The sequence below is a fragment of the Vidua chalybeata genome, chromosome 11 (genome assembly GCF_026979565.1).
Source record: "Vidua chalybeata isolate OUT-0048 chromosome 11, bVidCha1 merged haplotype, whole genome shotgun sequence".
Taxonomy (NCBI): domain Eukaryota; kingdom Metazoa; phylum Chordata; class Aves; order Passeriformes; family Viduidae; genus Vidua; species Vidua chalybeata.
In genome coordinates, this window is record NC_071540.1 from 20,362,821 (window position 1) to 20,377,032 (window position 14,212).

The 14,212-nt window shown below is 50.1% G+C and overlaps 1 protein-coding gene across 4 annotated transcripts in view; it reads right to left on the minus strand.

Annotated features, from left to right (window-relative positions):
- The window catches only part of ANKRD11 (ankyrin repeat domain containing 11), a 131,444-nt gene that overhangs the window by 111,293 nt on the left and 5,939 nt on the right, over window positions 1-14,212 (minus strand). Inside the window, exon 1 of one of the 4 annotated variants that reach the window (XM_053952405.1) lies at window positions 12,412-12,592. The exons of 1 other annotated variant lie outside the window; for it this stretch is intronic. The gene's annotated coding sequence lies outside the window, so the exon portion shown is untranslated. 2 more of the 4 variants (XM_053952404.1, XM_053952407.1) reach the window with 2 other exon arrangements.

The window sequence follows — 14,212 nt, forward strand, 5'->3', positions numbered from 1 at the left end:
AATGCAGAAAGGTTCTGATTAAATCTCCATTTTACAGGGAGCAGGAAAGAAGCCACGGCTGCTGTCTCATCCCAGGAAATCCAGAGGCCAATGTCCCCACAAATGTGTGCCTCACCATTAGTGTTTCTTTGAGGGAAGGAGTTGAATTTGGACCCTAAGTCAGACTTGCATCAATTCAGATTTTATAGTGATCCAGAACTAAGCAGCGTAAGAGGATATCAGAGATTTAGATTCTGGTTTAGACCAACTTTTGAATGGAAAAAAAAAATCTCTGGGGAATAAGAGAACCTTTTTCCACAGCACTCATCTGCTTCCCTCAGAATAATTCCAGGAAGAGACAGAATTTCAATAAGGCATCTCTCTGAGGGCTCCAGTGAACAGATTCCCAGGGGAGCACCCGAGACCCACGGAGCTCCCGCTCTCAGACAAGCTCCATTACCTCCCATACAGGATCAAGGAGGAACAAGCACAGCAAATTTGGAGGGAGGGGAAATTTGGAAGTGTTTTCCAATGCACTCCATAGGCACAGCTCAGTGCCTGCCTGCACAGCCAGAGCTTTCACCTGCTGAAATGGGGAAAAATGCTTTAAATCCACTGTAATTCCAGAACCTGAGCAAATGGAAACTGGGGACTGGGGGAAGAAGCAGAAGCATTACAAACCCCAGGTATCTTCTATAAATATCCATGGGTTCCTTCTGCTGGAGCTGGGGGAAGAAAACATGCCATCCATCCAGAAACAGAGCAGAAATCCCTGTCTCTGGAGCTCTGCCTGCCCCATCCCAGCCATGCCCAGCACAGCAGGAAAGCTTTCCTGGCCCCTCAAGGGATGGACAGTGAATGCAGCTCATCAGATCTGTGGCAATTTCCCTCAGGAGCCTGGAAAAGCACCCTCAGATCACTCCATGCAGCCCAGGACTCTCTAGAAAGAGGAGGAAAAGAAGAGGTGCTGCTCTCTAGATCTGAAGTGGGATAAAGAGCTGCTTCCAAGAAATCCACATAAATTTGAGATAAATACCCCCTGCAGCCTATCAGAGGCTCCCAGCACAGCCACCTCCAGGCACACACACAGAGCAAACCCTCACATTCCCACCCTTTTCAAAGCGATTCCAGCACTGAGGTGAGCTCCAGGACCTGCCTTTCACTACAATTTATGAATATTCCCACAGCAATCAAAACCCAACTATGCTCAAACAGCAGCAGCTACCCAAGTGAAAAGCAAAAGCACACAGAGAATTCCACTAGTCCTTAAAAAAAAACCACCTTTCAGCATGTTTGATTGTGACAAAATTGTAGCATCAAGTAAAATTTAATTAGATGGCTTTCGGAACGAAAGCAGGTGATATATTCTTGAAGTTCCTTTATTTTGCCCTGCAGATAAGATGTATGCTGAGATCTACAGTTTTTAAAGTTTGTGTTGTCTGTGCTACTCAGTAAAAACTACAAAATAAGCTGATACTGTACTCAAAAACACAGACACTTTTGAGGGCTGAAGAGCCCAAGGTTTAATTTGTCCCACTGCAATAAGCACAAAGGGCAGGAAAGATGTGATTCCTGGGAAAACAAATTGTCCTTTACGAGTTTCAATTAAAAGAACTGCATGGCCAATGCAGTCCCTAGGAACTGGGGGTTGACAGAAATCTTAATTCAGGAATGACCAAGCTGTTAGGAGATCTCCAGTGAATCAGGGGAGGTCAGAATCTGTGATGACATCACAGAATCATAGACTGGTTTGGGTTGGAAGGGACCTCAAATTTCATCTTGCTCCTGCCCCACCTTGGGCAGGGACACCTTCCACTATCCCAGGTTGCTCCAAGCCCCTTCCAACCTGGCCTTGGACACTTGCAGGAATGGGGATTAAGGTCCAAGATGTTGAACTTCACTGACCCAGTGAAGGCAAGAAGGGTGGAGGTTCTCTGGCATTAAAGCCAAAATTAAGGTGAGCTCACAGTTGCTGTCACAGCTCAGGCTCCTCCTCCTTTCCACTGCTCCTAAATACGAGTAAGGTGGGAGAAACACATCCTTGTCCTCCCCAGACTGAATCCCTCCCTGTGCCTTCACCACCAAGTCCCACTCAATTCCCTCAGAACCTCCTCCTAGGGGAAGCAGGAGGGTGAATAATGCCACTAGGCCACAACGAGCTCTACTTATTTAAAAATGAAATCTGCGTTTCTTACTCTGTGCTCGGTTTTAACGCATCGAGAAAATACCATTTTTCAAGAGAAAAGAGTGACAGACAGACACATTTGTCACCTCTGCAGTCCCAGACATTTGCATCCGTGTAATTCCGTGGCAAATTGGATACAGGTTACTATTAATATCTGAACTATTTCCTTTCCTTTCTGAATGCTGATTGGTGAAAAAGATGCAAGCAGCCCATTTCAAAGCACACTAATTAGCCAAGGAGGAGTCAAGGAAGTCAAGTTCAGCCTTCAAGAACAGAAAGGCTCCCTCACAGAGGGAAAAACACAGCAAACATCCATGGAGTGGCTTCTGGCTGGATTCTGAGCTGGCTGAGTATCACCTCCCCAGCCAAGAAAACTCTCTGTGGTGACAGGAATGTTACAACCAGACACTTCAACAACTCAAATACAGGTTTTTTAGGAATATGCAGGTGGCAGCCCCACAGCCAGGTGTGTAGGCTCAGACACCATTACCTGGCTGGACAATCCAGGAGGTCCCCAGAAAGCAACATGAAAAATGTAATTGTAGAATGTGCCCAAGTCTACAATTCCTGAGTTACAAGTGCCTCACAACCACCTCAAATTACACAGCAAAGGAAGAGCTGAAAGGAAGCACCTCCTTGATTTCCACACATCATCCCTCCCCTATTGTCTGGGGCCTGGCAAGTTAAGGTCAGAATAAAAAGATTCCTTAAAAATCCCACATACATTGAAAGCACCTACAGCTTCCACTGATCTTCCTTCCTTTCTATTCCAGGCCCTGAACAGGTTTAAGTAGCAGTTGTCATCATTAAAGAAGCTGCTCCCCCTCCCACTTTCCATTCTCCTGAGAAAGGAGCATCCTGGCAGTGCCAGGCACAGGTAAGAAGGAGCAGCTGCTGTCTCACTCAGGATACAGAAATCCAGGCTGGAAAGGGGTGTGAGGAGGGCACAGGCTGCCTCAGCCACACGGGATCAGAGAGCACTGCTGAAGACTGAAATAAGGAAATATAATAAGTAGTAATAATGCTAAAGCAAGGAAGGCAGATATCTGTCTGTGCCCTCTGAGGTGCCCCAGCTGCTCAGAGGGGCTTGAGGGCCGCAGGTTCTGCCCCTGCTCAGCTGCTGGTGCCCAGCTTCTCTCTCGGGCACTCCAGAGCTTGTCCATGAATCAGCTGGAGCTGCCAGTGCAGCAGGAACCTCCTGATGCTCCTCTGGCCACCGCTCCCTGCTCGGAGGGGCTGCCTGGGCTCAGGCCCCTGGCTGGAAGGTGGGGGAGCCTCACCCCTGCAGCAGCACAGCCCTGCACCCCAGGAAGGGCACAGCCCTCCCCTCCAGCACAGGCCATGCAAACACACAGCACCGAGGGTGGCAAGGAAAACGCTCAGAGGACAAAAGGACGGAGTCAGGATTAAACCCAGTCCCTTGATCCCCAGCCAAATGGCCGACCCATAAGCCCACGCAACTTCCAGAGCCAATTTAAAATCCTGAGTGTGGTACACTTTAGGTTATAAAATCATATTTAGACACACATTTTGAAGTGTTCTTTGCTCTGCTGGTGGCTAAAAACAATTCCTTTGTCATCAAATCTTGCTTCAGCAAGCTGACGTGACGTTTTTAACTCAGGAAATAAGATAATTATGGTTCAAGGTAAACAACTACAACTGTGCATCATAAACAGTTTCTAATTTTAAGCCTGAGTCCCTCTAATGCCATCCATACTTTAAAGACAGTTTCCTTACAAATGGTTGAGGCTGTCTGAGCAGCTTGTGACTGAGCCTGTGCTAATGAGCAGCAGCAAGGCAGCACATCCAGGGAAAACAGAGGTGAGCTCCTGTGTCAACATCACGGGATGGTTTGGGTTGGAAGGGACCCTAAAGCCCATCCAGTGCCACCCCTGCCATGGCAGGGACACCTCCCACTGTCCCAGGTTGTTCCAAGTCCTCACCAGTCTGGCCTTGGACACATTCAGGAGCAGCCACAGCTTCTCTGGGCACCCTGTGCCAGGGCCCCACCACCCTCTAAGCAAAAACTTACTCCTAATATCCAAGCTAAATCTTTCCTTTCAGTGAGAAGCCAGTCCTCCTTGTTCTGCCACTCCAGGCCCTTGTCCAAACTCCCTCTCCAGCTCTCCTGAAGCCCATTTATCACTGGAAGGAGTTCTAAGGTCTGCCCAGAACCTTCTCTTCTCCAGGCTGAACAAGCCCAGCTCTCCCAGCCTGTCAAGGTAAGCCAAACATCAAAGGAGGAAAATACACTCTGAATCTTAAACAGCTGGAGAGGCAAAAGCCATGTCTGCTGGAGCAGGGAGAAAAGCAAGCGCCGAGGCCGGAGCTGCGCGCGCTTACGCAACCCTCGCTGCGAGTCATCCCGGATCCCAGACCTCAAACGCCCCGCTGGCACCAACAGCAGCAGCTCAAGTTGGAACTCGTGGAGAGAATCAGCACTGAGCTGTTCAACACCAGGCAGAAAAACGCAGCTCCAGCCCCTCAGTGCTGTGTGTAAAGCAGCCCTGGCGCTGCCGCTGCCCTAAAACGTTCCCAAAGTTACCTGGGAACAAAGGCTGGCAGGAGGGAGCAGCATCCCAGCTGAGCCTGCAGCCAGCAAGGCTGGAGCACACGGTGTGAGCACGGCTGGAGCTGCAGGGAGGTGTGGAGGGCACGAGCTGTGCCCTGCCTTGGGGATGAATCACTGCGCTCAGAGGTAGCAATAACTCCAGGAGTGCTCTGAGTGTTAGCCTGGCAGGCTCCCATTCCTCCCCATCCCAGGAAAACGTGCTCAATCACAGCCAAAGGAGCCCAGCTGAATGGGGGAAGGTGGCAGAGCAACCCAGCTCCCACAGAGACAAAGCATTCTTACAGAGCTGTGCTGGAAGAGCCAGGAGTGGTCAGAAGAATCCCAAAAGCCAGCGGTGGGAACGCTCCTGCAGGAGCCTGAACGGCGCAGAGGAATCACGTGGTGGAGCCAGCGCAGCCCGGGAGAGCTTGCTCCTCCAAAACTTTTCCTCACTAAACAATTCCAAAGCACCCCACCCCGTTGCTGCTATTGTTGTCAGAGAGGGAATTCCAACCAGAAGAAAGATTTCCACGACATTTTTCCGTTGGAAGAAGAAAACTGGTAACGCCGCACAGCAAAAATAAAACTTCCACAGTAGTTCATCCAGTACCACAAGCCTCCTTCCTAAAGGGAGCAGATTAACGTGCCTGGCGTCTGCTGTGCAGCATGGATGTAATTTTAGCTGCAAGGATCCGAAGGCAGCGATGTGGTGGAAGCCTCCCAGGCTGGAGATAGCCATGGGAGGTTCATCTCTCCGCACCCTGGAGAGGGCAGCTCATTAAAAGGCGGCTCAGAGCAGAAGGAAACAATTCACCCATTCCCTGAAGAAATCCCTCTTCTCACGACTGCACACAAGGCAGCTCCTCTAACCTCCCCACCCCCACAGCTCATCCCAATTTGCACCATTTTTGGGGAACAGCAAAGCATCCAAAGAGCTCTTTACTCCCAGACCTCTGGCACAATTAATGGAGATAAACTCAAAGCCGTGCTCATGGCACAACATGGGATGAGGGGCTCAAAGTCAACCCGAGTGTCCAGGAGACTGAAAGGAGCAGAACAACAGTTTGGCTTTATGTTTTACCTGCAACTAACCCTTTTCTACGAGTACTGGTAAAGCAGCATTAGCTGCTGTCCAAACCCAAGTGAGCAAACCTGAAAAATATCGTGGAATGGTTCGGGTTGGAAGGGATCTTAGAGCTTATCCAGTTCCACACCTTTCACTAGCCCAGGTGGCTCCAAGCCCTGTCCAGCCTGGCCTTGGGCACTGCCAGGGATCCAGGGGCAGCCACAGCTGCTCTGGGCACCTGTGCCAGGGCCTCAGCCCCCTCACAGGGAACAATTCCTAATTCCCAATATCCCATCTAACCCTCTCCCCTGGCAGTGTGAAGCCACTCCCCTTGTCCTGGCACTCCAAATCCCGATGAAGAATATCCTCAAAGTGAAGCTTCCAAGGCAGCCAAACACCTCAATGGCCACCAAAGCCTCTCTGCTCTCCTGGCTACCGTGAGCCAATGTTTAACCCAATTATCAGGTGCAGGAGTCCATTCCCAGGCCACAAAAGGTGACTTAGTCACATTAGCTTCCACCTACAACAGTGCCATTCATCACCAACCCTTCAGGGACACACCTTTGGGAAAAACACCTGGCAGGTGTGCAGGGATCACTGCCTCAGATCCAGGAGTCCAAAAAAATTGAATAAAACACAAGCAAAACTATGAATTAGAGCGTAATCAATAATTAAAGAGTTTATTATTTCATCAATTGCCAAGTATTCTGGCTGTCCCATCCACGAGCTTAGAGGTGGCACTGCCTGCAAATTGCCTCACCTACCCACCTGCAGAGGTGCATTTGGGAATCCCAAATGTGCCACTGGGGAACACAAATGCTCACTTCTGAGTATTCATGGGACAACAGGCAGAAAAAGAGAGGAAAAATAAAATATAAAGGAAAAATGCAAAAAGTCTACACACAAGACCCAAACGTCCTGAGTAAAGCCAAGCTATTTTTCAGACTTTTATTAAAATTAGACTGGCCTTAGACTGTGAATCACATTCACCCCTCCTGAGTAGCCAAAGAGCACCAACATCAGCTGGTGAAAGACACAGAAGTGCAGAGGGGACCAGAGGTAACCTCTACAAGCAAGGCTCCTCCACCCCCAGCACCCACTGAATTGAGCTTACACACTCAAAAACCAGCTCATTTGTAACACTCCCAGCATCCACCAAAGGCAAAGCTACTAAAATCTGGTGTGTAGGTCTAGGAAAATAAAGCTTTGCTTCAGCCCTGCCTCCCCTCCTGAGCCCTTCCTCCTCCAAACGCCTGAAATAGGATGTTACACTACTTGTTTATACGCCATTACAGAAAAACATGCTGGGTTTCTTCATCCTGCATTACAGAACAAAATGTTACCCAATTCCTCCTGTAAAGTACCAAGAAATAACTGTGAGACCATATGCATGGGGAAGCATCCACGTGCTGGAGTAATCCGGCCTTACGTAACCGGCCACGGGCATCTGACCACAACCAGCAGCAAAGGAAGGGCCAAACCAGCTTCCCTGCAAAACCCACCCAAAAATTCATCTGGAGGGGTCTGATTCAGGACACAAATGAAATTCATGCCTCTAAGCTACAATTGGAGGTTTCTGCCATCAAAGTACCCAGAGCAAAGAATGCTGGGTGGCTGATTTTCTCTCCTTGAGCTCATCCCCATTAACCAAAAATGAATCATTTGTTAATTGGTGAGTTCAGCTTGAACCCATGCCACCACGATTCTTATCTCAGTAGTTAGAAGGCAGCTCCTTCCAGGGATCCAACAAAGGCAGAGATCAGCATCCTAGAACGTCAGGAATCTGAGCACTGATAATCCTGGAGATCACAGAGCAGTTTAGTTTGGAAAAGCCTCTGAGATCATCAAGCCCAGCACTGCCAGCACCACCACTAAACCACGGGTCACATCTACGTGGTTTTTAACACCTCCTGAGCGAGAGGGGCCCCCCCAGCCTCTTCTTCTCCAAGCTGAGCCCCCTGAGCTCCCTCAGCCCCTCCTGGTGCTCCAGACCCTGCCCCACATCCCTTCCCTTCCCCGGACACGCTGTGTGGGCTCAGCTCAGAACAGCAGCCGTGGTGTGGACAAGGCAGCCAAAAACAAGAGGTGCAAACCAGACCCAAAATCCACAGGTAATGAATGCAATAAAATCCGTCTTTGTCCCCTTTCTACCTGCTGGCAGCCAAAAGGAAACACAAAAGCACAAACACATTATTATGAAAAGCAAGTCAACTTCTTGCACAGGGATAAGGATAACAAATGTTTCACTGCTCTGTTTCAAGCGTTTCAGATCTTAAACTGAACCCAGAAAAGAACATTACCAGTTAAGCTATTACAGCAAATGAAATGAAAATTGAAAATCAAGTCTAACCGACATTAATTCTAAATAAATATATCTCAATTCCAGGATCATAATACATAGTTCTTATGATGAAAAACTTCTGGAGAAGGGAAAAACACTCTTGGCAACTCTGAATATTAAGCTACGGTACCACAGGCATCTCACAGTTTATCTAAATAAAGTGTCTCCTGCAAAGAGCCCTGGTTCCTCCAGTGCAGGCTGCAGTGTGATTAACAGAGGTCCATTAGAAAGGCAATCCATAACCTGGCTCCTGCGAGGAGTCCCTGCCACATCCGTCTGCATTTCCATGGCAACCAGGCAGGAAAATATAAAGCAAATTACAGTTAAATGAAAATTATTCTCCATGACAATATATGTTAATGCGGGAACATTTGCAAGGTCATTCCAGATAAAATGTTTACATTCACACATGTGTCTACAAAAATAAATAAAAGGCAGCTGGAGCAGCTAATGGATCCCAAAGAGAAGGATCAGAGTCTTTTTTTGCCCCCCCAAGTTTTAGTCTATTCATAAGAATAAAAATTCTTCAAGCTGATGAATACCCGAAGTATTTGCCCATTTCCAAACAGAAACACTCTTTAAGGAACAGGTTTTCAAAAGATCTAAAATGCACATTTCTGAATGTTGTGAACCTTTAATTTTCCTGGCTGCAAACAAAGACCACATTTATGCCTCCCCATCCCAGCAGAAAATGGTTTAAACGAGAGGTTAAGTTTATATTTAGAGAGATCTGACTGAAACTGGAATAGTGACTTATTTTAATCAGCTGTAACTTACTGAGAACTGGAAGGTGTTTTATACCTCAGAATTTGGGGTGCTGACTCCACAGCTGGGAGGATCTCATACCCCACCAGGGTTTAAAGATAGCACAGGCCACTGAAATACTTCTAGAAAAGCCCACAATTAAGGCTGTAAAAGCTGATCATACTCTCCCACCATCACCACTTAGCCTGAATAGTCCTTTTTTCAGGAATGTATCTCAGTTTAGGGAATATATCTTCTGGAGCATGAGGGAAGTTAATTGGAATGAGGCTCGTCAAGATGCAGCCACTTCGTTATTTTTTTTTTTAACTCCCTTGGCTCGTCCCCCAAAGAAAAGCCCAGAGAAAGGAAGGAGGTTATAAACTGACTCACAGTCTGTGCCACTGAAACGCCACGTTTTCAGAAGGCTCTGAAATACTGCCCTGGAAAACAGCCCCCCCCCAGCCGCCCTGCCAAGTTCCTTTCCCATGGAAATGCTCTGCCTGTTCCGCGAGTAACACAGGTGCAGGTTTCTTTAGGAAGCCCCAGAAAGAGCACAAGGCACTTTTTGAAGGCGTTTGGGAGAGCTGGGAGCACAGAGCAGGGCATTCAGCGCGCTGGCACATCCGAGCTCGCTCCCTGCACGCTCCCGCTGACCTCCGCATCTGCCTCCGCCTACGGAACAATGCTGGGATCATGAGGATCGTAACTTTTTATGACAGTGGGAAAACTGCAATCTTCTCCACGAGTTCGCTCCACCCTGCACATAAAACTGCTCATAGGTTCAACCATAAAGCAAACTCCCTCCTTTGAAGTTGCACCCGGAGCCCCGCGCACGCTGTAAAGGCGAGCTGGAAGAGCGCAGCGCATTAAGGTTTTACATAACCACCCTGGTGGAAAGCATCGCTCCCCGAGCAGCCAGAGCCACTGTTGACAAAAGCAAGCCAGGTCAGAGAGTATCTGGGTAACAGAACTCCTCACAGGTGAGCTCACGTTACCCACAAACTCCAAAGTCACACACCACCCAATATATTCCAGCCATGCTCCACTTTCCCCGAGGATCGGCTTCTCACAGCAGCGCTCCCATCATCACTTCAGCTCCGTCCTGCCCCACGGCCCCCTCCTCCTTTCCCTCCATGGGATATGCAGGCACAGGAGGGTTGGAAGGGAGCTCTGGAGATCATCCACTCCCACCCCCTGCCCAGGCACAGGCACCTGGAGCAGGTGACACAGGAACGCGTCCAGGTGGGTTTGGGATGGCTCCAGAGGGGGAGACCCCATGCCCTCCCTGGGCAGCTGTGCCAGTGCTCTGCCACCCTCCAAGGAAAGCTCCCCCTCATGCTGAGGTGGAACTTCTTGTGCTTTAGTTTATGTATCTCCATACAATGCACAGAATGCAACCACAAACAGTCTAAAAACCAAAACCTAACCCCTGCCAATGGCACCCCAGCAGCAGTTGCTAGGATCCTCTGCAAACCTCACTAATTGCTGGCATTGGGTTTCCAGGGAAGCTCCGTGCTGCTGCAGTGGAGGGGCTGAATGCTGTTTTCACAAAAGAACTTGTAAAACCCCAGGCTGCATGCCTGCAACAGCCAGGATTTATATTCCAGGCACAAATCAGATTATGCTGCACACACCGTGCTCCCAGGGCACCAAGCAGGTGGATCCCACCAGGATGAGCAGCATTCCTGGATGCCCAGGCTCCAGGGCCAAGTTCCCTGCCCTCCCTGATGGGCTCCACCTCCCTTGGAGGAGAGACCTGACTGATTGTGTCAGATGCCTCCCTGTTAGAAAAGTCATTTTCTCTGTAACCGTAAGCAAATTGATGCTAACGTGGAGTGAGATTCCAGGGAAAACCAGGCAGCCTGCAGCTTTCCTGCAGGGAAAAGGGCAGGAGATTCAGGGACACCAAGCTGCTGGGCAGCACTACCACTACGAGTAACCTCATGGTAGAGAGCCCCATCGTACAAGTACAGGATAAATCCACAAAAGAGGGATTCCAAGAGCAGATCCAAGCAAGGACAGTAAGGAAGATGCAGGAGAGGGAAGGAGCTGCTCCCTGTGAGCACACAGCACCCCAAACATCCCTGCCAGCATTCCCCACACCCCAGGAGCCTTCACCTCAACACACCCACAGCTTCACTCCCCTCCCACCATGCAAAAAACGAGGTCCAGCTCTCCAGAGGGAGAGGAAGATACAGGAACAACTCAGAGAGGAGAAAGGCAGGAACAGACGGGAGGGGACCTCGAAAGGCAGACAGGCTAAAATTAGAGATGAGAATCTTGGATGAGGAGGACCAAGGGCAAGAGCAGAACCTCCATCAGATGAGGCTCCTGGAAAAGGGGAGGGACGGGCAGGAGGGAGAAGAAACATCTTGGTGGGTGAAGCAGGGGAAACTCACAGACGGAACACACTGCAGGAGGAAATTAAATTCAGCATTTTAGGACTACAGCCTCCAGCTCCCTAACCAAGGAGCTCTACCCAGCACACCAGGAAAGAGCCACAAAGTTGACTTCTTGTCTGATCCCTTCCCCCCTGGACTAACTCAGAGGAATTCATCTCTCACCACAGAACCAGTTTAACACCCCAGTGCCAGTGCTGATCACAGGGGAAGGGAACTGAATTCACTGCAGAGCAGCTGAGTAACACAGGGCACCTCTGATCTCCTGGGACAGCCAAAAGCCTTCCAGGCTGCTGGGAAAATGAGGAGCAGAGAGCCCAGAGCCAGGAGAGCCACGACACAGGACCCTGGCGCGTGCCAGGACAGGCCACGGCGAGGAGGAAAACCAGAGCAGCCACCAGGGCAGGCTAATTCCCAAACCCAGCACATTCCCCCACACGTGGGGACAAGAAACCACACGAACAGAAAAGGTCAACATTCAAGGAGAACAGGTTTTCATCTTCAAACCCATTCACTCGACCCTTGGGCTGGTGAGAAAGGTGAAGTTTCACACACTAAACCCCCAAACTTGCTCGTTACAGTCCAGCTTGGCTAAATGGATCTGCCTGTGCCGAGCTGCAAGATGAAACCACGGAGACAGCTCGGGGTGGGCAGCAGCCAAGCGCCGTAACCAGAGCGCCCGGTGGTATTTAAACCCCCGGAGCACAGCCAGGAGCAGGATGTTTGTGTCCCCCCACACACAGCCCCTTGCCCTGCATTACCTACATCTCTTCCCAGCACCGCCACGGCTAATCTCATGCATCCAAAGATACATGGATGTATTTATAGACAGGCTTACATCTCCAGCACATCCAAGGCCTGACGCAACCGCGGAGCGCCGGTCGGTGTTGTTACCACAACGCTGACATTTCACAATCTGCCACAGCCATCCTCCTGCAGAACGTGGAAAACACCAGCCCCGGAGTGTAAAGTCTATCCCAAAGTGCTTTCCATGGGATACAGTCACTGCCACAGTCAGCAGGATCTCGGCCCTGCCGCCTCCTCCCTGTAGCAGCTATCAGGAGACCATTCCCAAAGGGGAACTTCTCGGAACTTTATCTTGGCTCCACCTGGACCTAACCAGCCTGCAGAAACCCAGCCACTCACCAGTCATTTGGAGCTCCTGGTACAACTTGTTTACACAGCACAGGTCACAGGATCGGCTGGAAGGTGTAAGCAGGATACAGTTTTTATGGCTCTGAACTCCTGCCCAGATAAGCCGATAAGGCCCCGGCTGGGGGCGGGGAGCACTTTCATGTGTGTGTGATTTGAAAGGAAGAGGCACCACGAACTGTAGCTAAGCAGTTGGTGCTTAATAATGAAGCTTCCATTCACCTCTACAGCTATTTAATGCCTTTTTTTTTTTTTTTTTTTTGGAGTTCCTAATTACACATCCTTTCATTTCACATCCCAATATTGAGGGCAGCACCGTATTTCCAAGCCTCTGGCTGCCAAGCCTTCAGGGACACGCTGCCTGCGGATCGTGGTGAATTTTTTAGAGGGTAACATCTCCCTTCTTGACTCTCTGATTCTTCCCCATGCCTGTGACACAGTTTTAGCAGCTTTATGCTGCTCTAAAGGTAAATTATTCGAGACTCTTTCTATCCGGCAGAGCTGTCAGTCTCTCAAAAATAATTACAGAGCCAGCTTCCTCCAGCCTTTGCTTCCCCGAGCCTGCAGCCACCCTTCCGTGACACCCTGCGAACACCCACACCCTCAGCGAGGACCCAAAACCCATCACCCAAACCAGGACCACCTTAACATTCCCCTCACTGCAAATCCAACACAGCACAAGAGGAAAGGAGATGCCTTCTCCCTGGAAAAACATCCATCCCCTCACACAGAGCTGAGGCACAGCTGCTTTTACACATACTACAAAGTTTTCTAGCCTTTCCATTCTCCAAGTCCGGAAATTTCATTACATGGCATTTCAGCCACATACAAACCCAGCACCAGCACAGACACACTTGCACCTAACAGCAAAATAAATATTTCAGTGTTTCCACAAGATATCCAGTGTTGTAACCTTCGGTTTCCGAATCCAAACGCAACATACAATCAATACCCTGCTCCTGCCACTGCAGTAATTCACAGCGGAAGGTTTATTTTAAAAACACTCATCGGGTAAGTTTGGTTTTCTTCGAAACAGGGGAAGAAAGGCTGCCTCCAGATTTGGAGAGGATAAATAATTCAGTGCCTGAATGCCAAGGGCAGTGTGCACACATCCATATGGCAGGGACAATGCAGACAGCAAGATATGCTGCACATCACCACCCTGACAGTGCCTTCAACCCTGACCTAGAAAAAAAAAAACATCACTTGCTTCTGACTCCAGCTCCCTCCCCGGCGCTGCCACCCGCTCGCTGTGGGGCTCCGTGAGGAAGTGCCTCCCCATCCCTCGGCCTTCCCAGGCTGCAATTCCAGCCTCTGCTCACTACAGCTACACGGCAACGAGCTGCACGCCTTAGCCACGCGGTGAGCTCCAGGAAACAGGAACAAACCTGGAGTCGGGAGGTTCCAGACGTCCTCTCCGGGAGCTCACGCTTCCCCAGCCAACGCTGAGAGGGGCAGGAAAAGCCAGGATGGTTTCTCAGACCGTGAGGTCTGGCCAGACACCGAAGGGGCCCCAAGGGAGGAGGAGCAGAGGGAGTGGGGAGGCTGCTCCCGCCGAGAGCCGGCGCCCACCCGAGCCCCGCACGGGGCTGCTGAGCCGTGGGGCTCCCGTGCCACCCTCGAGGGACAGGGCACCACGTGGGTCACGCTGGAAAGACACATGACCACGGAGATCCCACTGGACGTGCACACAGCCAGCAGGACCGTGTGGGATGGACACAGGACCAAAGAGACCATGTTGGATGGACACAGGACCAAACAGACCACGTTGGATGGACGCAGGACCACAGAGACC